The sequence below is a fragment of the Sinohyriopsis cumingii genome, unplaced genomic scaffold, assembly GCF_028554795.1.
Source record: "Sinohyriopsis cumingii isolate HCF-2022 unplaced genomic scaffold, ASM2855479v2 utg001392l, whole genome shotgun sequence".
In the NCBI taxonomy this organism is placed as follows: domain Eukaryota; kingdom Metazoa; phylum Mollusca; class Bivalvia; order Unionida; family Unionidae; genus Sinohyriopsis; species Sinohyriopsis cumingii.
Window position 1 is genome coordinate 951,300 of NW_028315992.1, and position 28,000 is coordinate 979,299.

The following is a 28,000-nucleotide window of genomic DNA, read 5'->3' on the forward strand; positions in this document are numbered from 1 at the left end:
TATATATATGTGTGTGTGTGTGTGTGTGTGTGTGTGTGTGTGTGTGTATCTATATCGTATTACACGCCAGACTGATGCACGTATGAGTTGTTATACTTTTACCGAGATAGCAGCTGAAAGCAAATATTTGCATTCCGAATTGGCTGCAAAATGTAATTTTGTTACGTTCTGTAGCCGCAAAGAAGATATATTTTTTCCCAGTGGGAACATACACTTTATTATCTTGTTTTAGTACAGCATATTCACTCAGGGTATAGCTATAACGATGGACTTAAACTTTAGTTCAAATTGTGTCTTTATTGGCATGTGTGTGTCCAAGAAAATATGGTAATGAATCTGTGTAATTTCATTTATGTATATACCATTCATTTTATTATTATTATTATTATTATTATTATTATATATATATATATATATATATATATATATATATATATATATATATATATATATATATATATATATATATATATATATATATATATAACGCCCATTATCGGTTGCTTCTCAACAGATCTTCGATATTTGCTCCTTTGCGAGATGCCCATATACATTGATCGTTTTATATCAGGGTCTCCCAGGCAAACAGTTTAGTCAATCCAGTGTACCGGACAGGAGCCTTAACTAATTGTATGTGAAAATTTCAGTGGCATTTATTTTATATTTATACATAAGAACAACGATCATACATAGTCTAATTGGAATCAACGTTCGCATCAGTGTTCGGCAAACGTTGATAACAGAAAAAATAAAACAAACTAACCGACAACAGCAAAAGAATCCCCCCCAAAAAAACAAGCAATAGAAACCCACAAAAGAAAACAAGAACAAAAAAATAGAAAAAATATTAACTGTATCCATTTACATATTGCCAGTTGCATATTGCTATTGTGATAATGAAATCAGTTCTACAATAAATGAAAGTGATACACTGTAATGACTGTCGAAATGAGAAGTCACGCCATTTTGATTTCAGTGAATGATTTCTAGCATACTTTGCTCACCGTGAGCCAAGAGCAGAAAAGAACACACATCAGTATAGATGTAAAGCTTATATAATTTACTTTTATGGTGTCTTCGCGGCAGAGGCAGCTTTGTCTTGGCAATTGACTCTTGCAGTTCAAAAGGCTTACGATTCTGATCTCGCGATTGTTCTATTGCAGCCAACGGCAACCTGTCTACTCAGAATAGCTTAAAATTGTTCTTTACTAAACTTCAATATCACAGGCAAAAATACATGAAGCCCAAACGTAGTTCAAACATGTAATGTATCTTGGCTCTTAAATTCCTAACACATGCTGTACAACATAATTTACCATTGGCAATCACCTTAGCTGGCGTGTAGGCGAGAACATGTTTAGGCGCACGTTCCGTGGAAACAAAAGGTCGTTTGTGCCACACAAGTGAGGTAAAAGTTTCAGTAACAGATGAATCTGTAAAGCATTCCGCCATTAGAAAGAGACACCTTTTAACTCTCTCTCTCTCTCTCTCTCTCTCTCTCTCTCTCTCTCTCTCCGTTTTTCTGCAAATTAACGAATTGTCATTGAAACTATTCGCGTTTAAAAATGATCAATGTTGCAGTTTGTTGATTCCGTTTGTCAGCTAAATATTTTGGATTTATTAACAAGGCATGCTGCGTTACTGTTAATATATACCTTGTTGACGGGCAGCAACACAACAGTAATATGAAAGTCAATATCTTCTTTAAATACGCTACCCAATGGCAATACCTTATGGGCATTATTACTGCCTTGCTAATACAGCCCTTCCGGATAGCACCTTTACCTAAAAGAAACTACAAGTTATCTGTCCACCTAGGTGGAGGTTGGGTAGAGTGATCTCCCCTTTATATATATATAATGATTGACGCAATATCTCATGAATATCTCAGTTACGACTTCCTCTAGTGTTAAGACGTGCGTTGTCACCACGAATGACCTCGCAAAAGCCAGAATCAACTTTAGCAATATATATAATCACCATTACAAGTTGGACGAGTTTCTTCCCTTCTTTATTTCCAATTTTTCTCTCTTTCTATTCCGACAAAAGTCTGTCTTTACATTTTCCTAACACGTTGTCTTCTTTTCACCTTTAATAGCACTTAGCTACTTACACCGGTAGCCTATGCGACTTCATTATAATTCGAGCAACAATATTATTTAATATGCGTGCAAGTCTCTATGCCTATATAAGACACTTTATATGTATGATTCGTTACGACATGTGAGCTTTCTGTAACAAGGCATTCTTAGCATTCGCACACTCGGCAAAAGATGTTTTTTTCCAGTACAGGTCCTCCTTGAGCCTTTTTACGGGTAGAATGTTAACTTATATTATACATGGATGTTTCATAGCTTTATTAGATCGTCTGCTATCACAAGTGTCCGAGTAACAAATCATATGGTATTGCTCAGCACCCACACTGTGTTAGAAGAGACAGGTACACTGAATTTATATGTACAGATAATTGTTGAGCCTTTCAACAGGTAGTACTGTGAACGGATATGATATTGACGCTTAGTTGCCTTTATTACGTCGTCTGCTAGAACTAATGCAAGGTCGTATTGGTGACAAGTTATTGATTTTATCTGTGTGTGCGTGACTGTGATTTTTAATGTAGCTTTAAATATCTAGTCATATCTCTATGATGTCTGCAATGGAGCTGTTCATAATGATGTCTGCAGTGGAGCTGTTCATAACGATGTCTAGCACTGGAGCAACATGCCTCAGAAATGTAGCAGTATGTCCTACCCAATCATATTATGCTGACACCAGGTCAATCAGTCATAGCAATAACCTCGTAATGATGAACGCCAAGAGTACCGAGGCGGATGCACGAACCACGTAAGTCACCGGAGCAGTGATTTTACCTGTATAGAACTTCATTGGGCTTTTACCTACAGGTAAAAAACATTTCATAATGGATATTGGCGCACCTCTTTCTTAAGTATATGCACCAATTCCTTTTTATATGTGGGTTTTTGTGTTAAATATTGAAACTTGTTTATGTTACTGTTTAGCTTCCGCTCAGCACGGATAAGTATAGGTAAGTGTTGTGTACGTGCCTTTGTCAGCATCATCCAGCTCATGCAAATTAATAAACGACGCTTATGTGATGTTTATCTCTGTAGGCAATCAATGGGCCATCCTACAGAAAAGCTGTGCAAAACAACGATTTGTTTTCCTTCCAATTCGTAAAGGTAAGTACAAGGAGTTATGTTCCATTGAGTCTACCTGCAAATTCACATGAATACGGGCTATTGTATAAATGATTGATTATTTAGCGTCCATTTTGTAAATATTCACAGCTATGCTATAATTATACATGTATAGAGCACGTGTGCTCCTTTACTGGTAGTTTTCATGGTGGATAACCATGCACGGATACTCAAGTATTCATTAAACAGGACACTTCACTATTTACATATAGTGTCTGCTCGAGATTGTTTTGCAGACTTAGACCATAGGCAAGACAAGTCTAACAACGACTCAACATGTGCAATTCCTCTTGCTGTCAAATTTTCAATATACATCTGATGTGCATATTACGGAAAGAAGTCAACCATAAATTGGCGGGGCGAAAATATATGTTTGCATGCAAAGGCAGCGAGATGGAGACCAGCATCAAGCATCAGAATTATGGATCGGATATGTGGATCAAAGTCACGATCCCCGTCCCAATCTCAACATCTAGACGGCGTCGTGCCAGCCAAGATGGCCATGTTCCTCCGCGACCTGTCGTAGCCATATACCTTTGATCGCAATGGACTACGGCCACAATCGATCATAAATTATCAGCCAAAAACAAGCTTGTTCAGTTTCATGACTCGCATGATGCTGCCATGCTGTAACTTTATTGACATATCATGCAGACGACACGCAGTCTTTCCAGACAAATTCTTGGATGAAGTTAACAACACAGTCCTGCTAGGAACTTCCTGTGGAGGACGCAAATATTATATAGACACCTTCATATATCTAGCATACTCCAATGATACATCAAAACAGGGAGCGTACGATGCCCATTGTAAGGTCTAATTTTGCAAAAAATGTCTCTTCACTCGACCTCAACCCTCTTCCATCCACGAGACTCTACTCAGCGACAAGTTGGAAGTAACGTGATATGACTCATCAGTTCTGAATGTGTAGCGGGTTACCATCATCGATATTCTTCTCAAAATAGTTCAAAAATAGCACATGATAAGTGGACCTCATTACCTTAACATACTTCTGTCTCCTCATCCTGAATACTACTCTCAAATGGAAAATAGTTTCAGTCTCAACAGAAGTGAGTTATTCCTTCATCTAAATTACGAAACCAGTAAGGCAGGTGCTTCGCCTGAACCCAGAGTTTCTGAACCCGCTTGTGTGGATCTTATGAAATACTCCTCTTAGAACAAACTGTTTTCACAAAGGGTTGAATATTCTCTGGAGTGATGGCTATCCACCGTAGAAACGTACAAAGTCAATGAAATATAATCTAAATGGAGCGCTTAAGCACATTTTTCTAATGTAGGCACCCCCATGTGTTAAGTGCTAACTTCCTATGACTTTTTATATCACTGGCATTATGTGATATCATGGAAGAGAAAACGTCGAGCAAACCAAAGACTTATCTGATCTTCTATTCATTTGAATTCTTCTTAGACATTGACATTGGACCATTGCCTAAGTGGAAGTTATCATGGGTATTAAACTGGCAAAACAAGACGTCATCAGAACCGCTGTCAAGAGATAACTTCGTTCACTTACCTTGTAAGTCCTGCCTCCTCACTACTTTGATAGTTGGCAAGCACAATGATCAATACATGTATAATGGTAGACGCGTACTTTCCCCACCATAGATCAATTTCGCTCAAGAAGCCCGCATGTTTCCATAACCAACGAAACAGACAAACTTCCACTGATGATGAATTAGATATTGCAAATAATTATTGTATATTCCAGAAAGTTCATTTCATGGTGATCATCAGTACGAGCTCTACAGTACTATTTCTGGAGATGTGCCTCATTTTCTTTTTAAAGATGAGAATATTTATATATCATGTTGATCCTGAATAAAGTTGTCTCCCTGTCCCGCATATCGAATTAAACGAATGTCAATGAATATACTTATTTTATGGGATCACGAAGTTAAAACAGTCAGCATCATCACTATATATATGAGTACAACTGTTTTCCAAATATATTGATATGCTAGGGAATGGAAACTGAAATATACTTTACCTGCTGTTTTTTTTGCTTTCTGAGACCCATCATCTCAAAAGGCTCAGATAGAGTAAGAGGAGCATTTCCCGTGGAATTTACCCTCCAGATCGTTCGACAAATTCATACAGACGCGGCTTCACAACTTCGGCTAGATTTGCGGGATGGAATACATTTTCCCGTTCGAAGCATATCCAAGACAGCTGGAGCTTTTCTATTTGTGGTGGATTTGCGAAGTATTAGTAGTTCTCCTAATGTACTGCGATTGACTAAGTATCGAAGAAACCCATTTTACTAGAACAACATAGTTTCATTCACTTGATTTCCAAAGGGAGAAAAGTCATTATACACTTACATTGAAGTAGACATAGTTGTCGTTTCTGAATAAAGAATATGATTTTGTACAAATATCGACGCTGAACAAACTTGGCGAAGAATATGACCAAAACAAGAACAACAATATGAATTATATTCTGTACTTCAAATTATGGAGTATCATTCAAAATACTATTATACTTAGGGTAATGTTATAAAAGCATTTCGTTCCGTAAATGTGTCATAAGATGAGAATTATATTGTTATATGTTACAACTGTATTTATTCATTAAATTAAATGTTACTCTCAGAATTAACGTATGTTCTTGAACTAATGTGTCTTTACGGAGAATGGCCGACAAGCGCTAGATGCGGAATCGACAGTACTATTGAATGACAGAACTGTAAAAGCAGAATGTCCGACATGGGCTATCTATGAGATTAAAGTTACATATTTATCAAGGCAGGATTGCCAGTATTTAAGGCTGACTCGCCCATATCACTGACTGACCTGCCTGTTAAGACAGAAATGCCGCTATGTTGAGCTAGAGTCGCCATTATTTGGTATGTCTGTACGCTGAGTAAATAGAAGACTGAATGCCCAAACATTGCTGCAAATTGTGGAGAAATAACAACATTAGTAGTGAAGGGGGATATTATAGCGTCAATGGGACTTATCATTAAAAATACCCTTGGGAACATATAGCGTCAAGGGAAATTTAACATGGAGAAAAATCGTGGGAACATATAGCGTCAAGGGAAATTAACATGGAGAAAAATCGTGGGAACATATAGCGTCAAGGGAAATTAACATGGAGAAAAATCGTGGGACTGTTGAGCGTCAAGGGGATTTGAACATGGGAATAGGGGACTGTATAGCGTCAAAGGAATTTAAACAGGGTGGGACTGTATAGCGTCAAGGGAAATGGAACATGGGATTTTTTTTTAAAAAAAAATAAAAAAAATAAGAAAGGGGTAGGCAATTCAAAGGCTATCTCTTTTCGAGAAATATGGCTGGCCCTGAAAAGGGCCTTTGGGTTTTCTTCTTCTGCTTCTAATTTCTTCTTTTCCTCCACCAACTTTTTATTTTCTCACCTACACTCTTTTTCTTCTTTTTTTTCTCCTCCTCTTCTTTCTTCTCTTCCTCCTCTTCTTCTTTCTTCCTCTTCTCATTTTCTTCTTCTTTTTCAATTTTTTCATTCCATGCTCTCATCCTTGTCCTTTCCTCTTCATCCTCCTTCTCCTCCTTTATTTCCTTCATCACACCACTTATCATATCCTTTGCTTTTCTTAAATTATTAATTTCCATTTTTACTCTATGCGGACTATAAGAATAGTGATCTTCAACTAGTCGTATGAGCATTTGTTCTATCATTCCCAAATTGTCAAGGACGTCTTGCAATGATTGAAATTTATCCAGGTGGTTTGAAGCCATCTTCTATGAAGAATGGTTTGAACGACGAATACTGTGGGTTCTTATACTTAAAGCGCGTACGTGAAGGAAAACATCCCCCTAAAAACATAAAATGGATCTTACCTAGATCATGACCCAACAACGCGCGAACGTGAAGGAAAACATCCCCCTACTTTTTCATTTCATATAATATAACCCAAACTATACTCTCCACATACGCTAAGAAACCCATAAATTACTATTCACACAAACATACCTGAGCTCTTACAAACACGCAAACACACAAACACATACCCTTACATCTTTTAAAAAGAGTTAGTGTTTATATTCACACTACTCTACCTACACACATTGGCAAATCGATCGTTATTTCTTTTCTAGAGTATTGGGTAGCCCTGAAAAGGGCTGTTTTGTTTGGAACTTCATGGACACCTGGTTAATGGTGGCACCTTCCAGGCCTGGCGCCACATACACATCTTATCCCCCAGTTACTTTTTACCTTTTGGGGGGAGAGAGCAGAGGCAGGATATGTCGCTTCAGAATCCCAATTTTCGCTCTCTGGGATTCTGAAATTTTTTCTTCTCTCCTTTTCCTCCTCCTCCTCTTCTTTGTATCTTCTCTCCTCCTCTTTGTATCTTCTTTCCTCTTCTTCTTTATATCTTCTCTCCTCCTCTTCTTTGTTTCTTCTTTCCTCCTCTATTATCCTTCCCTCCTCGACAATGGCTTCCGCGGCCAGTTCATTTAATATGCGCCTGGCATATTCCAGATGCACATGAAGTTCCAACAGTTTCTCCAGTCTCGTGTTCATTTTTGGTGTTGATCAATCAACAAGGGTAGCTAGACTGCCCAGCGAGTTTCAATTTATAGTGAAAGCGCGGACGTGATGGAAAACATCCCCTAATAACGTAAAATTGATCTTACCTAGATCGTGACCCAAAATAAACAGCAACGCGCGGACCTAAAAGAAACACTCACTCACTTTTTTATGCTACCCATCACTATTGTAAAATTTTTTATAAATCACTTCAATAGACTATCCACATACGCAAAGCAATCCAATCTAACTCCAAATATACACCTCTAACAGCCAAAAAAAACAAACATCATTTTAATCTGCTATCCACACCAACCTACTTTATCACTTACAAACACACAAACACACAATCCTATACACAAACACATACCCTCACATTTTTTGAAAAAAAGTTCGTGTTTATTTTCACACTACTCTATCTACACACATTGGCAAATTGATGGTTATTTCTTTTCTAGAGTATTGGGTAGCCCTGAAAAGGGCTGTTTTTTTGTTTGCTATAGCATTCTTTTTTAGTTTCTAAGAATGCGATGTCCTCTAAGGACAGACTTTCTGGCGATAGGTCTGCTTCTTCGGAAAGAGAAGAAGAACTCTTTGGTGTCGATACGGCAATCGACAAAGCCTCTGTCAGCTTCAGGTTGCTGCTGTTATTGTTGCTGCTGTTGCTGCTGTTGCTGCTGTCTCTGAAGTCTGTACTTCTCTGTCCATTCTTCTTTTTCCCTGTTCATTTCTTCTCTGAAGAGCTCTTCTATTAGGTCTTCAGTGATTTTTAACATTCTCACATTCTCTATTTCTTCTGGCTTCGGTATCAGACTGTGTCTGACCCTATGCAAATTCACGTAGGCTTCGTTGAGCTTAGCTAGTTTGGAACACATCTTCTTAGGAGGATGAGTCGACAATGGATGGTTAGACTGGGAACAACCCCGGTTCTTAAAGTCAAAGCGCGGACGTGAAGGAAAACATCCCCCACACGGTTTTCGAGCCGCAACGTTCATGAGAGGGATAGTAAGAAATGAAAGAGCATCAATCCAATATTCTTATAGCTAAACAAAAGACAAAGGCATTTTTTTTCCAAACACAACATTTTTTATTCAAAAATCACTTAACACTAAACAACAACATTTCTAACATTTTTTAACAATAATCCAACACTATAACATCAAACAATTTTTTTCAAATCACAAACATTTTTTTCTCAATGGACAATCTACTTTGAACAGGGCTGACAACGTTGTGAATGAAATTGTGATTTCCACTGTTGGAAATCATTAGGCCATTGATGGACACTACGTTTCCTAGCTTGAGACAAAAGATAAGCATAATGGTCACAAAACCATCGATCTACTTTCACATCGTTTCTAGCAGAAGAACGAGGATCGAAATGAGTCACTAAATGTTCTAAGGAATAGCCCAGGCTGCGATGATGCAGAAAATACACACAGTACTGTCCACACACCAAGGAATCTGTGCCTTGTAATTTCACGTTATTGAATCGGGTGGTTTGAGCATTTCTTCTCATAAAGTCGATGATATCGTCTTCCAAAGGGGGCAATCCGTACGAATCGAAATATTCCACACATCCTTCTTGAGGAAAGTAGACGGCTACCCAGTGTGTTCCTGGGAGATGACTGTCGTCCGTGTTGATCACGTAAGCTTGATGGTCTTTAGGTTTGCGATGAGGGAGTTCATCTTTAGCACAGACGACAGGATTCCAAGAAGCTGTATACGAACTGTGGTTCAAAAGGTAATAAAGTTCCCAGGTATCCATGTTTTGTGTGTGCTTTTTTCTTCTTCACAGGTAATAATAAGTCGTCAATTCGATCCTGACTTTTTGCTTGAAAATGTCTGACGAATAAACGGTTATTCGTTCTGTTTCCTCACTTTGATTCAGAAGAGCTTCGATACGATGGATCTCTTGAGTGGTTAATGGTGGACGAGAATGTTCACGCAAGTCTTTATACCACTGGTGCAACACGTCTTTGTTCGAGATAAGACTCCAAGCTTCGTCCAGATACTCGTCCAATTTTTCTTCTTGACTCAACATCAGGCATTTATCGTGTTGAATTTGACTGGGATGATCGTTTTGACATCCATAGCAATTTTTCTTGATCAATTCCGTCATTTTGTCAACCAAGTGTTTGGCAAAACAGGAGACTAAATGGGCTTCTTGTTCTGGCCATCTCGACTTCATCATGATCACTTCTTCTTCTTTTTCCACGGTCTCCTCACATTCCATCTTTAAAGTTTCTCCACTAGGTAAAGAGGGATAACAGTCTTCCATGGTTTCTAGTAATCTAGGATGACTTCTCTCAAACTGTTGATTTCTATGGTATTATCGAATTCTGCATACAGGAGGACGTTCACCGTGTCTGGTAGAGCATTAGTAAACTGAAGTTCCACACGAATCTGGCCGGATTTTATAGGGTGGAAATGTCCCTCGTCGCTGCCTTGGTCAGGAGTGAAATCGAAAGCCCACAAAGCATAGCCTCCTGCATAATCGTCGTACTTAATACTGTGACTGGTGTTGGTTCCTAACTGTCCGGTAGCTTCGTACAGGGACAAGTACGATCTCAAGTAATTGTTCTGGGTAAAGTTAGGCTCGAAAGGCCGGGTACACAAGGTCTTGCCATCACGACTGACTTCAATCTTGGACACATTGTAATGATGAAAGTTGAAAGGATTTTCATGGTAGGCTCCGTTGAAGGCTGAATTCTTGACGATACCAACAATCAAACGTTTGGGTAACTGTCCTTGGAACAGATGATCTTGGATCATGGATCGCTGTCCAGTAGGAATGGTGAACGTTTTCACTTCCACACGTCGGATCGGATACTTGGCGGTTGTTCTGCTCAATGTCTGACTGATGTCGTTTCCCACTTTAGGTAACACTTCCACACGACGCACGTAGAGTCTGGCTTCTTGGATGACGGTTTTGTAAGTGGCATCACGATCAGCCATCAAATGGAAAGTGGCATTGCTACGATTTAGTCTCAGGCGGATATCCACCCCGTTCAGCAAATACTTTTCTTGTAACCACATGTCCAAATGCAAGCGATCCATCAGTTCTAAACTACGACTTAGTGCAATTTTCGCTCGTCGATCTACAAATCCCTTTGAATGTGAAGCATCCGCAACAAGTACAATAGTGTTGAACTTAGTCGCTGGGTCAGGTTTCCATACCACGCAAGCATCCAGATGACTGTCCTTGGCATTTATTCCGTACGTCAAGAGATTTTCCAGGTAGGCACGGTAAGGGTATGTATCCATGCTGCTGCTGACTAGTTTGTTATTCAAGTACAAGTCCACCTCGCTAAACAAGGAATGCATGAAATTGTTGACGGGAGCTACTGCATCATTATTGTCTATGGCATCGTTGTTCGCTTCGGTTACTTTGACTTTCAAGTACAGGTAACTGCTATTCAGATCGATGTAATCTTCGGGCTGTCCTTTGATTTCAAACTCGATGGGAGCAGAATCGGTCAAAGAGGAGACGGGATGAAATTCCACCCACTGGGATTCTTGCATGGTCATCATGGTGGGGGGCATGGCAAACAGATCCAGTTCCGTCTTGGAACAAGCGCAAGACTCTCGGTGCATCATTTTTTTGTCTCTTTCTCAATAATCGAAAACGTCTAAGTCTCGAACGGTTCTTCTTTTCTTGGCCTTTCTAGCTTGAAGTCTAGTGAAAGGGTGTTTTCTTCGTCGTCTCTTTCTGCCTTGTCCTTGCTGAATGCCTGATTCGGTAGCGTGCAGGGCATTTATAGGTGTGTCTCGTCGGCCCAAAATGTCTCTACCCGTTTGCAGCAAGACATTTTTGCCTGCCCTCATGAAGGCTTCTTTAGGGTTTTGTTTGTCGATGATGACATTTTGGAGAAATTCTTTGCCTTGCGTCAGTGCCGCATCTTTCAAGGCGTGCAATCCGCGTGTCACCATCGGTTTCAACACCGGGGCCACCGAACGAAAGGCCGATTTTAACATGTCTCCTAAACCGTGTCCTCGCTGTCGAGCCACCCCTCGGTACACTGGATACATGACTTACTTATGAATCGTGAGAGAACCGTTTTCGAAAATGGAGTTTCACCGTGACTTTTCCTTTGGTGAATGGAATATTTTGTCCCAAATCTCCTTTTATAGTAATGTTGACCGTGTCCAAATACGACTTGCTGACCGGCAAATAGTGAGGATGGACAAATTCGCGGTGGACGTGATAAGTGTTTCCACCTTCCTCGTCAGCGTTCGTGGCAGAATCCACTTTGAAAGGAATGACACGCAGTAACGGCACGGAGGTGTGTCCCACCACGTTGTATTCCACCACATCGGAATACACAAACATCAAATTCAGTCCTTGGTTCAGTTCTACCGGGGTACGAAAATACTGGCCAAAAGACTCGTTGCTGTAAATGATGGTTTTTTGGGGTGGTGTTTGTAGTTCTACTTTCTTCCTCATCTTTATGTCACCGCCCAACATGTCAAACAATTCATCATAAAAATAGAAACCCATGATTTTATCCCCCTCAGGAAATTTCATCAGGAAGCGACGAGCTGTTTTGTGGTATTCTAGGGTGACACTTTTGTTCTTGACAATGTCAAAAGCTTTCCCAAACACACCATTAAACCTGGTGGCTATGGTGTTGACCAAATGTTGGCCACTAAAATAATAACCTGGGGGAATGAACAACTGATAGGTGGTCCACTTTGGATTTTCTTTGTTAGGGGTTTTCTTGTCATATTTGCTATGGGTATCCATCCACTGTTGTATTTGTTCGTCATAAACTTCCACATCAAATTTATTTTGATTGGGAAGGACATTGAGGACTTGGGTCGGGTGAATCATTTCTACTAAAGCCACTTCCCAATGGGCTTCGTGATCTAAGGGGATGGCCTGAGGTAATTTGGCCGTGTAACAGCACAACGTGTTGTTGGGAAACACCTCCATGGAACTGTCACTGGGTAAGGTTAAGTAAAATTGGTTTTCGTGACTCATAATTCCAGAGTTCTGTGGCTGTCCGAGGGAATATTAGTGGATGCCAGAGGTGTGTCTCCGCCCAAAATGGGGTTCTGGTTGTGGTTGTTGTTGGAGTGGTGACTGGCACTGGCACTGGACACAACGTTCCCGTTCGAGGAGAATTTCAGGGAGGGATTGGGAAGCAGGTAACCGATGCAACTGCTCAATAAAATGGTCCACAATTGTTTGTCTCCTTGTTGCAAACTCAAATTGGCAATGGCTGCCCCGATGACACAATACACCACGAAGATTTGGCAGAAAAAGACGATTTGCGTTTTAGGCACACGTTCTCCGCACCACACCCACAAGGGTTGTTTTTGTAAATCTTGCACAGAAGAACTAGGGGAAGAAGGAGTGGTCGACGTAGCTGCGTCTGCTGTGTGAAAGGGCATGATGGTCACTTCTTCTTTTTATAGTCGATGACTTGCGAAGCGTCGATCCAAGAATCGAAACTGGGTGGATATCCTTTCCAACGTACTTTGACTTCTTTGACACGTCGTTTGCCCACTTTACGGGTTCTGCGTTCGAGAATGCTTTCGATGTCGTACACGTCTTCTTTTTTGGTGACACGTTGTAACTCGGGCAAATAAAACGTTCCTTTGAGCACTTCTCCGTTCATGTCTTCCAATTTATAGACGGCAGGATGACGGCCATGCACTCGTCCAGTGACGCGAAACAATTCGGTCGTCCAGTTAGGTAAGTAACCTTTGTCGAAAGTGCGTTTGGTTTTGCCAATGCGCACCCAATCTCCTACGGTCAACTCTCCACTTTTCTTGGGGACAGCCCTCGTCGGGGACGTACCAAACAGGCGCTCAAACACCAACACTTCGTTCTCGGGGGTCACGTCTTGCGGGGCACGTCCGATGCTTCGATGGTAAGATTGGTTGTACGCTTGCACCAGGTGCGGTAAGATGTCGATGTACTTCAGAGTGTGGTGATGCGTAAAATATTTCCACATGCGTTCTTTCAAAGTGCGTTGAAAACGTTCCACGATGCTGGCTTTGGTTTCGGGATTCTCGGCGGTAAAAAAATGAATGTCACGTTTCTTTAATTCTTTTTGGAAAGCTTGGTTCAGAAATTCGGTGCCTTTGTCCGTTTGCCATCGAAGAGGGTGACGACCGCTTTGTTTCAACACCCGTTGCAGGGCTCGCACTAACTCGCTGCTCGATTTGGAAGTCAAGGGCACGACCCATGCAAATTTGGAAAAGACGTCGATGACACAAAACAAATATTTGTAGCCACGATTGTAGCTGGCCAAATGAGAGACATCGGCTAAATCGGCTTGCCATTGATGATCGATGCCTTCCACTCGGGTGCGACTTCTGGCAAACTTGCGTCGAATGGGTTTGTGTAAAGTGTAGGTAGCTTGTTCTTGTAACCATCGTTGCACTTGAGGTAAACGGAGACTTTTCAGTCGCGTTTTGGCAGCACGATACAATTTTTGAACTCCTGCGTAACCTGCAGGATGCGAGGGATCGTAGTAAATGCTGGCTAAGACTTTTTCCATTTTTTGTGTTGGTGTGTTAATAAGTCACCCACTCTTCGGTGATGCTACTTTGGGTGGGTCGAAAGGGTGGTTTGGAAACGGATTTACGTGTCCGATGGGCTACGGGAGTAGAAGTCGAAGGTAGTGGTGGTGGTGGTGGAGGTGGCAATGGAATGGCTTTGGTTTTCTTTTCTTTTTTCGCTTCTGGTTTCCCTTCTTTCTTTTTCACTTCTGTCGAAGGAGGCGTGGACATCATCTTTTTAACCCAAGCTTTCATTTCTTCTCGCTGGGGTGTGGGGGACGGGGTCAACAAGGATGCTGCAATCTTACTCGAAATGGGAGCTGCTGACGGTGTTTGAAACACTTCGCGCATCTCTTCTTCCTCAGGTCTCTGTGGGGTAGCATCTCTGGTGACCCTTGGGGATGGAAGTGGTGGTGGTGGTGGTAATGATGATGGTGCTGGACTTTTCATCAAGGTCTTAAAATCTTTTAGAGTGGGTAAAGCTGTTTCGTCTAAAGCTTTCTGGTGAAAGAGTTGCAGTCTTTGCAAGAGTTGACCGTACTTTTGCGATTTTTCTGTTTCGGACAAATCTTGGCGATCCATCAAGGATTGCAATTCGTGTTGTAACTGGGACATCTCGCTCAAATTGGGATTGGGAGGTAAATGCGGGGTGCGTTCTTCTTGCCACCGATGGTATTCCATCCATCGTTTGTAAGGCACTAAAGCTAGTTTTCGTCCTTCCATGGGGTTGTCAGGGGTGAATTCTGAGATCTTGGGACTTCCGAGGGCCTTTTTATCTTGCTCCCACCAGTCCTCCCAACATGGTTCCCAAGACTCCTTTCAGTATGGGGCCTAACAAGAGAGGTAAAATGCCTCCACGTTGGACCAACATCTTCTTTTTTTGACGAATGGGAATTTTCTTTTGAACCATTTTCCGAAGAACGTGACGATGTTTGCCTAAGCATTGTTTCTGGTGTTTGGACAAAGGGATCGTGCCTTTCAAAACGTTCAAACAGCATTCGCACACGGTATCGATGACCTCTTTGGAGGCCGTTTGAATGAGTTTTTTTCGTAGGGGTGGAGAAGCTTTGGACAGGACAGATAAAATGTCCCCATGTTTGGCTAAACGTGGTGGCAGTCCTTTCCTTTTCTTTCCTTGGGGTTTTCTGGCGGGTGACATCTTTGAGTCTTTAGGAGCACCGAAAAAACACTGATATCCTACTCGGTCACAGACCTTTTTTATACTGGAACGCGTCGCCACTGATTGTCTTTACGTTTTATCAGTTTGAGGACAGGCATGACACGTCGTGCAGGGGTACGCAACGGACTAAATCGAGCCAGTTCTTGCTTGGACAAATCCAGTAAACTTTGTAACATGCCCGATCTTTCATGGACTTTGATTTTGGGAGAAGGTAATTTGTGAGCAGCAGCCACTGCCGCTAAATTGGAAGGTCCTGCCACTGGGGAAGTTCTTTTGGGGGTCATCAACGGAGAAGTTCTTGGTGTGATCAACGTCTCCAAGTACTCTTCAGTTCCTGGTGACATCAACGGAGAAGTGGACAAACGTGAGGCTGCCGGAGACGCAGTCACCGCTGTGGCAGGTCGTGGTTTGCGAGTGTAAGGTTGCGTCCTGGCCGAAGTGCCTCTCTTGCGACTAGTTTTCTTCTGTGGACTTTTCTTTTTCTGAGGACTTTTTATCTGTTTCTTTTTCTGGGGGCTTCTTTTCTTTTTCCGGGGTGGTGGTGTCTGGTCAGAGGAGGGTCCTGCCACTGGAGAAGTTATTCTTCTTGGGGACCTGGTCTTTTTCTTTTTCTTCTTGGGGCTTCGTTGGACTTTTGTCTTGGGGATAACTTTGGGGGCATTAGGATCCCATCTTAAGAGTGAGCGAATGATGACCCCTCCTAGAGTACCGCTCCCTCCAGGTTTCAAAATGATTTGTTTTTTGGTTTGAGTGTCGATGCGGGGATCGGCCAGTTGGACCAAAGCGACTTTGTTTCGATCGAAAAAGCGTTTGGTTTGATGAGGAATCTGAATGATTCCTTGGAGTAATTGACGTGCTGTCACCGTGAACCATCGTAAGACTTCTTTGAGACTAGCTTCTAAGACACGAGCTCGTGTTTGTGGATCTTTTTCTCGACTGATGCCATACAAGGCACGAATCAATTTGACGGGAAGATGCGACTGAAGGGACGTCATGTTCACACTGTGTGAGACAGACGAAAAAGGGTCTGAGGTTTTTATAGATTTTTTTATGGGGAGTGAAATGAAGTCGAGGACGGAGACGTGTACAGGACAGGCCCTCCGTCTTGACACCAGTGGTGAAACAAGTGGGTACGAAATCGCAAATCCTCGGGGGTCGTAGGTTTCAAATCGACGAGTAAATAGGCGTGTGGCGTTTGAGTGGCATCGTCGTACGCCTGAGCCAGCCAAGGCGTTCCTAACTGTTTGGCTAAGACTTGCACTTGCGATTTATCTCGAGGGCTTTTAAACAAGACCACGTAATGCGCATTGAGACTGATGGTGCGATGGGCTTTACTTTGTTGAAACAAATTTTGGGTGATGTAAACGACACTGGCATTACGGTGATGCCCTTTGCGCGTGAACCACAATTTAATTTCTTCTTCGTCTTCTCCTAACATGTCGTCGAAAATGACCAAATGGGTTTGACGGGAGTCAGAGACGATGCCGTCGTCTTCTTTAGGAATGCCTTCCACAAACACGATGGAATCTCCTTGACTTTCTCGCAAGAGGCTGTACGCCGATTGCCACTCTTTGTAACACCACACGATTCATTGAGGGGGTCGATCGATCAAATGATGTTTATGTTCGATCAAACGTTTGACGAATTCGGTTTTGCCTGAACCGCTAGGTCCAGCAATGGGCATGTTAAAGGGATGGCGAAGATACAAAGCCTCCCAACTGGCACGATCTAAGTGTTCGTCGATGACTTTGACAGTAGAGGAAGAGGGAGCAGAGACAGTAGAGGTAGCCATGGTGTGAGAAATGTCACTTGTGACACGAAAAACAAACAAGACAAGAGTTTATATACTTTTTCAGAACACGTTTATTGAATGTTTTTTTTTCAAACATGAATACGAAAGACAAAAATACATAAAAGCCAAAGGCTTAAGTACAAGGATAAAAGGCACATGATAACGATGAATGTGGAATAAACACAAGTGTCTGTACAACAACCACATGTTTCGGGTAATGTTCTAACCAGTTCTATAGTAGGGGGTAAGGTCACACAAGTGTCCTCCCGAAAGGGTCCTTCAGGTCTGTCCACGACAGTCCTGTCCTGGGTGACGGGTTCTTCTCGCACCGTCACTAACACGGCTTGAAAAGTAACTTTTTTCCTTGAACAACTCTCGTGCATACTGGGTCACTTCTTGGGTCCAAGCCTCAAAACCCCATTCTTTCCAGGCACGGACATCTGTCCAATGGGGATGTAAGTCACAAGCTACACACACATCGTCATACACGTCTTGGGTAGCTAAAAGTTGACGAATCTTTTTTTCCTGTTGAGGTCGAGAAGTATCCAGATGAAAACGCAAGGCTTTGAGCAAAAGGAGTTTTTCGTGACCATTTAAGGCCATGGATGTGGTAAGTACTGATCGTAAAGAGTCCACAAAGAATCGGCTGGTAAACGAAATCCCAGAAAACAAGTCACTAAGACACACACCACTTGTCGTCCCAAATTGAATGGATACAATTCTTGTAATAATCAATGGTAATGATCCACGGTTTGAATATGGTCATTGAGTTCCTTCCACGGAATCTGTTGGATGACATACGACATAAGTCGTGGCATAGCAGCCTGTTTTTATAGTCTCTTTGTTTCGAAAAGAATACACGTACTTTCTAGCCAGTGATCTTCGTTCTCCAGTTGGGAATGTAAATCTTGCATACTGTAACCGAAACGTCAGAGTTCGATTAGAAGTTTCCTCTTCCGCTAAGTAGATTCCACGTAACAAATGTTGGTAATCCTTTACCTCGTCTTCCTCAATGGGTTGCTCTAGGTGAATCTCGAAGTAACCAAAATGATCAACACGTGAATCATCGGGGGCCTGGAAGTATTGAACAAGGTCTGACCACTGAAACAATTTCTGACGAATCAGTTCTCTTATACCATTCAGGTACCAGTGGTTAAAGATCTGGTGACGTAACGGATGCAGTTGTTCTTTACGTTTCACTTGTATTTTCACCAGCTCTCGGTAAATGCGTTCTCTCAACTCCACAGGCAAAGCACGAATGTTCTCTAGCAAAGTATCCATGAATAGGTCATACTAAATCCTCTTTGGTCTGACACAAGAAATGTACTCTTTGCACAAACATGGTTTCACTTTAGTGTCGAATTTAAATCGTTGAGTCACTAATCTACACATTACAATTCGTTCAGAAGTTTCCTCTTTCACTAAGTTGACATTGTGTTCAAGATGTTGGTAATTCGTTAACTCTTCCTCTGGAATTCGATGCAGTACGTTTACAATGATGTAACTACAATCGTCCATACCAAACCAATCCTTTTTAAAACTAGAGGATCGTTGATCAATGTCTGTCCGATGGAACACTTTTAATTGAATCAATCCTTGTATAGCCTTCAGGTACCAGTGGTTCAAACACCGGTGACGTAACGGATGCAATTGTTCTTTACGTTTCACTTGTATTTTTACCAGTTCTCGATAAATGCGTTCTCTCAACTCCACAGGCAAAGCACGAATGTTCTCTTGTAAAGTATCCATGAACAGATTATTATGGTAAGAAGTTACTTCAATGTCTCGGTCCCACTAAGGGTAAGTAATGACAATTCGGTGACCATCGAGCATGTTCTACGTAGGCCGAATCTTGCGGTTCCCAGTGGTGAAGTGACACACCGCAACTGAAGCACTTGACTTTATCTCCTTCGCTCAAGTAGAAAAATCCGGCTCTGGCTAATTCTTCGGGGGTTGGTCCTCCCAGATACTTTGGCCATTTTCCTTTGAACGATTGAAGACGATTTTCAAAGTCGCAGTATTCCGACAAACGCACAGGAAACGAATATTCGTTTTTCACAGGTTCGTTTCGATGAGGGTTGGGTGACAGGAACAGGAGTCTGCTCAGGGCTGGATGACATCCGTAGGGGGGTAGACGTGAAGGTGAACATTCCCCTTTAAACCCGGTAAAATGTCTAAGAGGACGAGCGGCATCGCTTTCGCATCCCTCAGGTTTGACACGCACAGCATCACTTTCCATCACAGGGGCAGTGAGAACAAAGTTCCCATGATGCTTTACGGCATCGCTCAGGTCACAACGTACAGCATCGTACCCATCGCAAGGCTCACAATCGCACTCGTCTGCAAACTCCGTTACGCAATTACAATGGTAACCACATGGACAATCGCAGTTTCCTTCCGGACATTTTCCGTCGCAATGCCTGGGTCTTATCCATCCAATATTAGTCACACTAGAGGAAGATACAACTTTTTTACAATCCCCAAACTGGAACGATGTCTCTTTCAAAGTATTCATCTTGTTCGCTCGGTCTTGGTAGTCACAATGAACTATCGATCTTGACCATAGCCCCTTTTTATACTAGTCGCAATGCAGTCTCCAGCTTGTACATCTTTCCTTTTCTACGTTTTTTATGTCTTGTTTCGGAAGGTACCGTCTCTAAGGTACCGTCAACATTGTACCGTAGTGTGATGGGTGGAAAGGCCATAGAAAGGTAAGGGCAGTGCGGAGACCATCGAGTATGTTCCAGAATAGCTGAATCTTTATAGATACATAGATCCATTCGTAACTTCGGTCCGCAAGCGAAACACTGTACCTCGTATCCCAATCCTGACTCAGGTCCCAAGTAGACAAATCCTGTTCTAGCTAAAACATGCGAAGAAGGTAATCCTTCCCTATCCATAGGCCATTTCTGAAACGTGTCCAATCGACGGGCACAATCACAATAGTCAGGTAAGAAGACTGGAAAATGGTAGGGTTTGAACTTGGAGTTCTCATCGGGTTTCTCACTCGATTCTTGCTGTGACGAAGTCATCTTTCTGGTGAGTGGCTATCCTCTTACAACCAATGTTTTATACCAACGTGTCCATACGGTAAGGTGAAATGATTGGGAAGTCGAACTCGCTTCTGGTACACGATTTGATAAACTTTTTCCAAGGGTCGACTGACGATGTGGTGAGTGGGTAAACGTACAATCTTGTTCGGTTGGTAAGTGGTCACTTTAAAGTTTCCATCCTCTCCCGATTGCAAGGCTTCTTTCAATACCCCAAAGTTGACCACACGACTGGTACGATAATTCAGAGTCAGTCCTTTCACTTTGCACGTCGTGTGCACTTCTCCTTGTTTGTCCCGGTATTCGTAGCCGTAATTTTTGGGACCGCCACTGACGAAACTTAGAATCTTGTCGTCGGGATGCTCGTCTGTCCAGGCTCCTAAACGGTCTCCTTCGATGTTAGGGTGATGTTGAATCGGGTGATGGATGTAAATGCAACTGTCCGTGTCAAAGTACAGGACGCGTTCTTCTAACAGTTCTAAAGCTTCGTACAATTTTAAGCGAGCATGGGCTGTCACGTAAGCCGCAATGATGACATTTCCAAAAGGGTCGTCTTGTACAAAGTCCAGATCTTCTTCGTAATTGACCAAGATCAAATTCTCTCGAACGACGTCCACGTGTTTCATGTATTTGGTTTTGTCGTGAATCATCTGGAAGTAGCGGGAAGGTTCTGTCAAATATTCCGTCTTGGGTAAACACGGTCGTTGTGCCATTTTACCCCACAAGCAATTTAACATCACTTTGGCAAACGATCGCCTGCCTTCGTTTTTCTCGATGTGGTCTAAAGTGATGCCTTCTTGTTCGTAGTATTTCTCTTTGAATTGTATTTGGTCTTCGGGAGTGTGACACCAGGAAGGATAGCCACTGGCTTCTTGCTTCAGTTTCAAAAAGGCATCCACGTAGTCGGCGAAAATGCCTTTCTGACTGGGGTCACCCTTGTGGTATTGTTGTGTCTTGGGAAAGTGGCAAATTTCGTACACTTCTAACAGTTGGTATCCCATGTCCAAAGCTTTGAACAATTCTACGCTGACCCAGGTTCCCGTCAAGGCCCGTTCTTCCTGGCTGTGCTGACAAGCTTGGTCTTGGTTGCACGTTTCGGCACAAGTACGGCACAAGGGAAACATCAGTTTGCCTTGACAATGGTGAGGTAAGACGGGATGGTAGAGGTTCGTGGGAGGCAAAACTTTACACTTGATCAAGCCTTCGTATTGTCGAATGTTTTTCAGGTCGATGTGTTCCGTCAGCAATTGTGGGTGCCCTACGGGAAAACGACAATATTTGCACACGTAGGGATACAGCGAACACACGTCCAGGTATTTGATTTCTTCTCCTTTCTCTTCGTCCGCTTGGTACAGCAAACAGGTGGCATTGGTCCTTCCTCCGTACAAACTATCCATCGGGTTCAGCGGGTCCATGAACTGGTAACTTTCCACGAGGCGTTTAAACTCGGGATCGGTTTTCATACGGTGATCGTACTCGTGTTCCCACATTTCCACCACTTGGTATCCTTCCTGTTCTAACTTTAGGCGCCGCTGACAAGTGTCCTGGTACAAGTCTTCCATAGTTCGTTGTAAAAACTGATTTTTAGTACCATGGTCAGGGTAACAGACGGGACATCCGTGAAATAAACAACCGTTAAACTCGTACACGATCTTAGGGTTTTCTAAGTCCCAGCCATCGACCGAATACGTTCCGATGGTCTTTTCGCCCCCTCCGTTGCGGGCATGCTGAATCCATTTGTCTTCCTTGTCGCACAAGTAATGTAACCAACGTAGGGCTTTGACCGAGTATTGACGCTTGACAAAGTGAGTCGTTTGAGGGCTGATGACAGCCACGGTGTTTTCAGGCATGAATCGTTGTCGATACACTAAGGAACACGCTTTGGCAATGGTGCAAGCTTCTTTCAAAGGATCGACCCCTCCGTGTTCCATGAACAGTTCTCGAAATTTTCCACAGCAACGTCGTAAAATGTCCACGTCGGAACGACAATACTTTAACATTTCTTCCTGAAAGTCGAAAGGGTCCGAGGCGTGAATCTGGTACCAAGCGTAGAAAGCTTCTCGTTGTTCGGTACGCATGTTGTCGGGGTCGTAATAGTGAGCCTCAGGCAAATGGGGTAGAACGGCATGTTGATTGGCCTCCGTATTGAAAAAGTGTGGAAAATACCCTTTAGCCATTTCTGTCATTCCAAACGTTTTAGGCATTCGACTCAAAGGCATGGCCAAATAGCTCATCGAATCTTTAAACTGCACTTGTCCCACTTGCATGAAAATGATTTTGGCTCCGTTCAAAGTCACTTTAGGACGCTCGGTGCCTTGTTCCGTATAGTACCTCAAAAGAAACTGTCCATCGTATCCGGAGAAATTGTGAGCCATCACCGTGGCATGACGATGACAATCTCCGTAACGTTCGATGTCCTCTTGGCTCCACGTCTTGTCGACGGGGTCTAAGACCCATTGGGCAAAATCGGCTAGCGTGTTAGGTCCCCGAAAGATTTTTTCACGTCCTCCGGGAATCTTGCTGCAGTGAGGGCAATGACTGAAGATAGGTTCTTGAATGCACTTCTCGCACGCTCGATGAGCCACGCAGAAATTAGGAATGTGAATGCCGGTTTCTTGCATGCATTCGAAATCGAAAAAGATGAAATTGCCTTTCTTCTTGTGACCGTCCTCTTTCTCTGGTGGGGGTTGGTATTTTTGCACGTAACATTGGTGTTCCAAGTCCACGATGTGGTGACAAATGTGACATTTTTTCTTTCCTGAACATACGTGTGCCTTGGTATTATTGGTACGTATGACTTGTTCACACGTAGGGCACAATCTCAGAAGTTGACAAGCACATTTCTTCTGTGAACCTTGCGTCTTCAGATGTTGTTGGTAACAGGTAGGGCTAACAAACGTGCGCAGACAAGTTGAACAAGGCACTGGTTCTTCGCTCAGACAGGGTGAAGAGGCCAAACATCCTGAGCATTTCGATCCACAATGCTTGTGTTGCTCTCGATTATTATAACCATGGTCACATTTCTCACAGTAATAACCGTATCCCAGGAATCCGGTGATAGTGGTAATGGTATCGAAATGGTCATCGTGATAATAAACATGAATGTATTTTCCGTCCTTAAAGTCTTGCCCTCGAAACAACAAAGACCCGCGCACTTCTTGAGGGTGCACTTTCAAGGTGTAACGTGGAGCTAGGGCATCTTGCAATTTTTGCATCTCAGGAATGCCACAGGGTGTGTCTTTGGACAGTCCGGCTTGTTGTAACAGAAGTTCTGCTTCGTTTCGTTGTTTGGCTCGGTCGGATTGTTGAATAGTTTTCCAGGTTCTTTTCCATTCTACCGTGTCGTTCTTGTTGGCATAGGTTCGTCCCACCACGATGGCACGGGCTAAACACATCTGGTCATGAGGGTTGTGAATTTGGACAAGGCTACGCTTAATGCTGCGAAGGTCGTTCACCAATAACATCTTTTTGCGTCCGGTCCCTTGAGGAGGAGAGACGTGGGTCATGTCCAATGTGGCTTTTCCATCGGTGATGTCAAACTGGTCATTAGATTGTTGCACGTGTTGAATCTTGTCCATGACTTTGGAAGCGGTCAATTCTGCAGGGGTGCTAAACTCGATCCAAACAGGGGATTTCAAACCGTCGTGTTGTATGGAAAGTCTCAAGCGATCGTCTTCTTTGGGTTGACATTGTTGCTTGAGTGCAGTGAGCAAAGAATCCCACACCCCAGTGATAAACACTTCTGCTTTCTCTAACGGCACTTCAGCCTTGAAATCTTTAAACTTCACCGTGTATTTGTAAGCCGTAGATCTACCTGTACCTATAAATAAGCGCAGTTCAGTGCATTGATTCACCTGTTCTCGTCGCTTCAAGATGTGGACCACAGTTGAGTCATCCACCCTTGTGTCTTCCATGATGTTTCGGACAGACTTGCTTATGTATGTCCGATCCAAGTGGACCGTTGTCCACAGGACAAACACCAGCCTGTGGATACGTAGGATCTACGTTGAAAGACAAGGATGCCTGAAAAGAGTGCTGGTTTACGGGCCAACAGTGAGACGCAGCCTAAGGACAAGAAGAAGACCAATACGGTGCCCTTTATGTTAATGAATACATTAACATAAACACAAAGGCCCTTTTCAGGGCCAGCCATATTTCTCGAAAAGAGATAGCCTTTGAATTGCCTACCCCTTTCTTATTTTTTTTATTTTTTTTTTAAAAAAAATCCCATGTTCCATTTCCCTTGACGCTATACAGTCCCACCCTGTTTAAATTCCTTTGACGCTATACAGTCCCCTATTCCCATGTTCAAATCCCCTTGACGCTCAACAGTCCCACGATTTTTCTCCATGTTAATTTCCCTTGACGCTATATGTTCCCACGATTTTTCTCCATGTTAAATTTCCCTTGACGCTATATGTTCCCAAGGGTATTTTTAATGATAAGTCCCATTGACGCTATAATATCCCCCTTCACTACTAACATTAGCATACTACAGTGAGACCCAAAAAACCGATCTGGATGTGAGGAAACCTGACCACAATTCTGTTAATAGCACCAGGACAATGACAAACATTATAAGCAAGCTTGGAAAAGTGACGTAGTAACGCATTTAGGTATAAACAAAAACAATTATGAATAACAATAAAATATTAGTACTTTTAAGAAAAGTTCCATAATATTCACTGAGTGTTCACTATTCAGTGACAACGTCCAAAATATGCCATTTTGTGTGTGAAACCGACACTATAAACACTATCTCATTACGTAGTGCCTGGAAGCAGTGATTTGACGTAATAATCTGCTAGCTGAATAAATCACAGACACGCAACAAAGGATGCACATTTTGAACTATATATGGCTCTCACTATGTACTGTCTGGCGGGTTCTATGCCTCAAACGGCATATTTTGTGGGGGTAAGGAGGACTGTACACAATACATATAGCAATACACCTGTTTACATCAGTGACTTGAGCAATATGAACAAATATAAGTAACGGGTACTTAACCACAATAAAAGAAACAAACTAGGATGTATACATGTTATAAATAATGGACTGGTACTTAGTACACAACCCTGCAAAAATGTAATGGACGATCCCGCTTTTATCTGCGTGTTCATTGCTCGGGGTCCACGCCTACATTATGTCATTGTGTGGGTGGCACCCGTCTATAATCACAATATGTTTAAGTAGCTATTGGAAAAATGATGTGACTCCATAACCTGTAAAACAATCATAAATCACAGCAAAACAAAGCAGAATGCATGTTCTTAACTGCAAATTATTTTCACAGCTTTGGTTCCGTTCGGGGTTTAAGCCTAACACTGCGTATTGTATGAGCGTTAGAAAGACTGCATCCACTCGAACCCTTTTTCCAGCAACGATTTAACATCATGAGGACATACGAGTGACGCCTGCCTAATCCGAAGAAAACAGGGTGTACATACGGAATAAAAACAGGACTTACGCATAAGACATCCCATCTCCTAGCTAAAGTGAATATGATGGTCCCGCTCCATCGAAAGAGATGTAAAATATCCAAATGACACTGACATAATTAGTAATGTAGACCAATTAGCTTGCTCATGTCAGAGGAATCCATCATTCTTCGAAATCTGAAAGATCACATCGATGTATTAGATTTGTTTGATCTGTTCTACAAAAGAATACACTTTTTTCAAAGATACTATTGTACTGAATAAGTTATTTGAAGACAAAGGTTTATACAAAATTGAAATCGTGTTAAAATAATCCCATATCAAGTCCTTACGATCCTTTCCTTTATATCAGCCCGTATCAGCTGATACTTGTATTTAATAAGATGTACATACGAAGTGTCTTCAAATAATCAATAATAGTTTCAACACAAACGCAATTCTTGATTAAATAAAATATACAGTTGATTTGCTACCTAATAGTCCTTGAATTACTGTACCTTGTCTCTCTGTCTGTCTCATAATTAAAGCAATAACATTTTGTCATAATAATATAAATTTTACTTACTTATCTATCTGTATTACATAATGTATCATTCGTGTGATCTACATATGTGCATCTGAACAGATTCCATTGCTATGTAACGTCCGTCAGTTAAGTAACATCTTCTATCAGGATAGGTTCGCTTTCGCCCATCCTGCTATCGTTGCTTTGATGGAGAGAGCGTGATGGACAACATATAATATTTTGCATTACTATCTCTCAGCTGGGACATTTACTCAAAACCCTTATTCTTATTTGGAAAATGGGTAGACGTATTCTGTTTATTCTACACGCAGTCAACAAGACGGAAGGGTTAGCAAATCCACATCTATCAACATTCAGTGTTGTTGACATATTTAAAACAGATTGTGTTAACCTGGTACCTCTTAGACATCTTAAATGGTACACCTAATGTGTATCTTAATGGAATGTTAGTCCGTCGTCACTGTGACAGATAAAAGGAAATTCAAACTTCTTAATCGCTCACTTTCTCCCCATCACATGCGTTTCGCTCTCAAACAAATCATATCCATTATGATCAACCGGCAACTAAAATCAGTTGTAGAAATATTTTGTAGTAAAATAATCCATGTTTGCCGTATGGTGCCTTTGAGCAGAGAAACTGTAAAGGCGAGGATACTCAATACCTATTGCTATAATTTAAACTAAACTCTACAGTTTATTAATCAAGAGCCAATTTAAAAAAATGAATCATGTACATTTCTTGCTTCATCTTTCAATTGTGACCCTGAACTATAGGCAGTTCTTTGACCCTATCTGTTTGTTTTTTTGTTTTTCAACCGGGTGGTGGTATTTGCTTTCGCTGTATTTTTAATCCTGTAATAGCTTCTCTAGGTTTAAAGGGTCATTTGCATAGTATGATAGTCTAGATCATGCCCAGTAAATATGATATAAGTACCGTTTGGAATGACATAGTGGAGCATCTTGGCTGGCATGGGTTGGTATCGAACTCGCTACCCATGTATTACGAGTCCGATGCTCTATGAATAGGGCTACGGCGATTCCGTATATGAAAGTTTTAATTTTATTGCTTCGACTATGTCATGTATTGAACATCATTTGTGGGGTGGGTTGGGAAGAAATGCAACAGTTGTATCCTTTTGGCCTCACTATTATAAGTCGATGAAATCGGTGATTTGACTCAGCTTATTACAGAACATGTATTTAGGGGAGATAATCAAATAAAGTTAACTGACTTGCTCTCCCCGTAAACTCAGTTGTGTCCCAAATTAAACTGGACAAAATGATTTGCAGCATATTTCTTGACTGTGTTACATATTTTTTATAGTTTCATAATTTCGTAACTATGTGTGCTACAGCGAAACCAATCAGATTGTCTAACAGGAAGAGCTGACAAACTAAAGTGAAGATCCATCTGAAACAAATACAAAGATGTTACGGCCACAATCCACAATTTCGCACTTGATCATAACATACAGTTGTATGACGCCTTAGACTGATTTTATAACTTTATCACATCCTGTCACACGATTGATGTTTTCTTTGATTTTATCAGTATAGTTTGTGAATTGTTTTGTGAATATCTGCATTAATTTTCCTACTGTGCATACACGAACCAGTAGCATAAAGAAAATGTTGCCGGACATAAATATGCTAGCATTATATGGATTCTTTCCAATTCTGTCAAGGAGCTACTATCCTTTGCATGTATTTTGATAATAGTGCATACAATAAACATTAACTCTGTATTAAT

General features: G+C 41.8%; 1 long non-coding RNA gene across 1 annotated transcript; it reads left to right on the forward strand.

Moving 5' to 3' along the window:
• The first annotated feature begins 2,420 nt into the window (after nt 1-2,420).
• On the forward strand, nt 2,421-27,995 carry LOC149772579 (uncharacterized). Its single transcript, XR_016417665.1, has 2 exons — nt 2,421-2,903; nt 25,580-27,995. It is a non-coding gene; the product is annotated as an uncharacterized LOC149772579 (long non-coding RNA).
• Nucleotides 27,996-28,000: the final 5 nt, after the last annotated feature.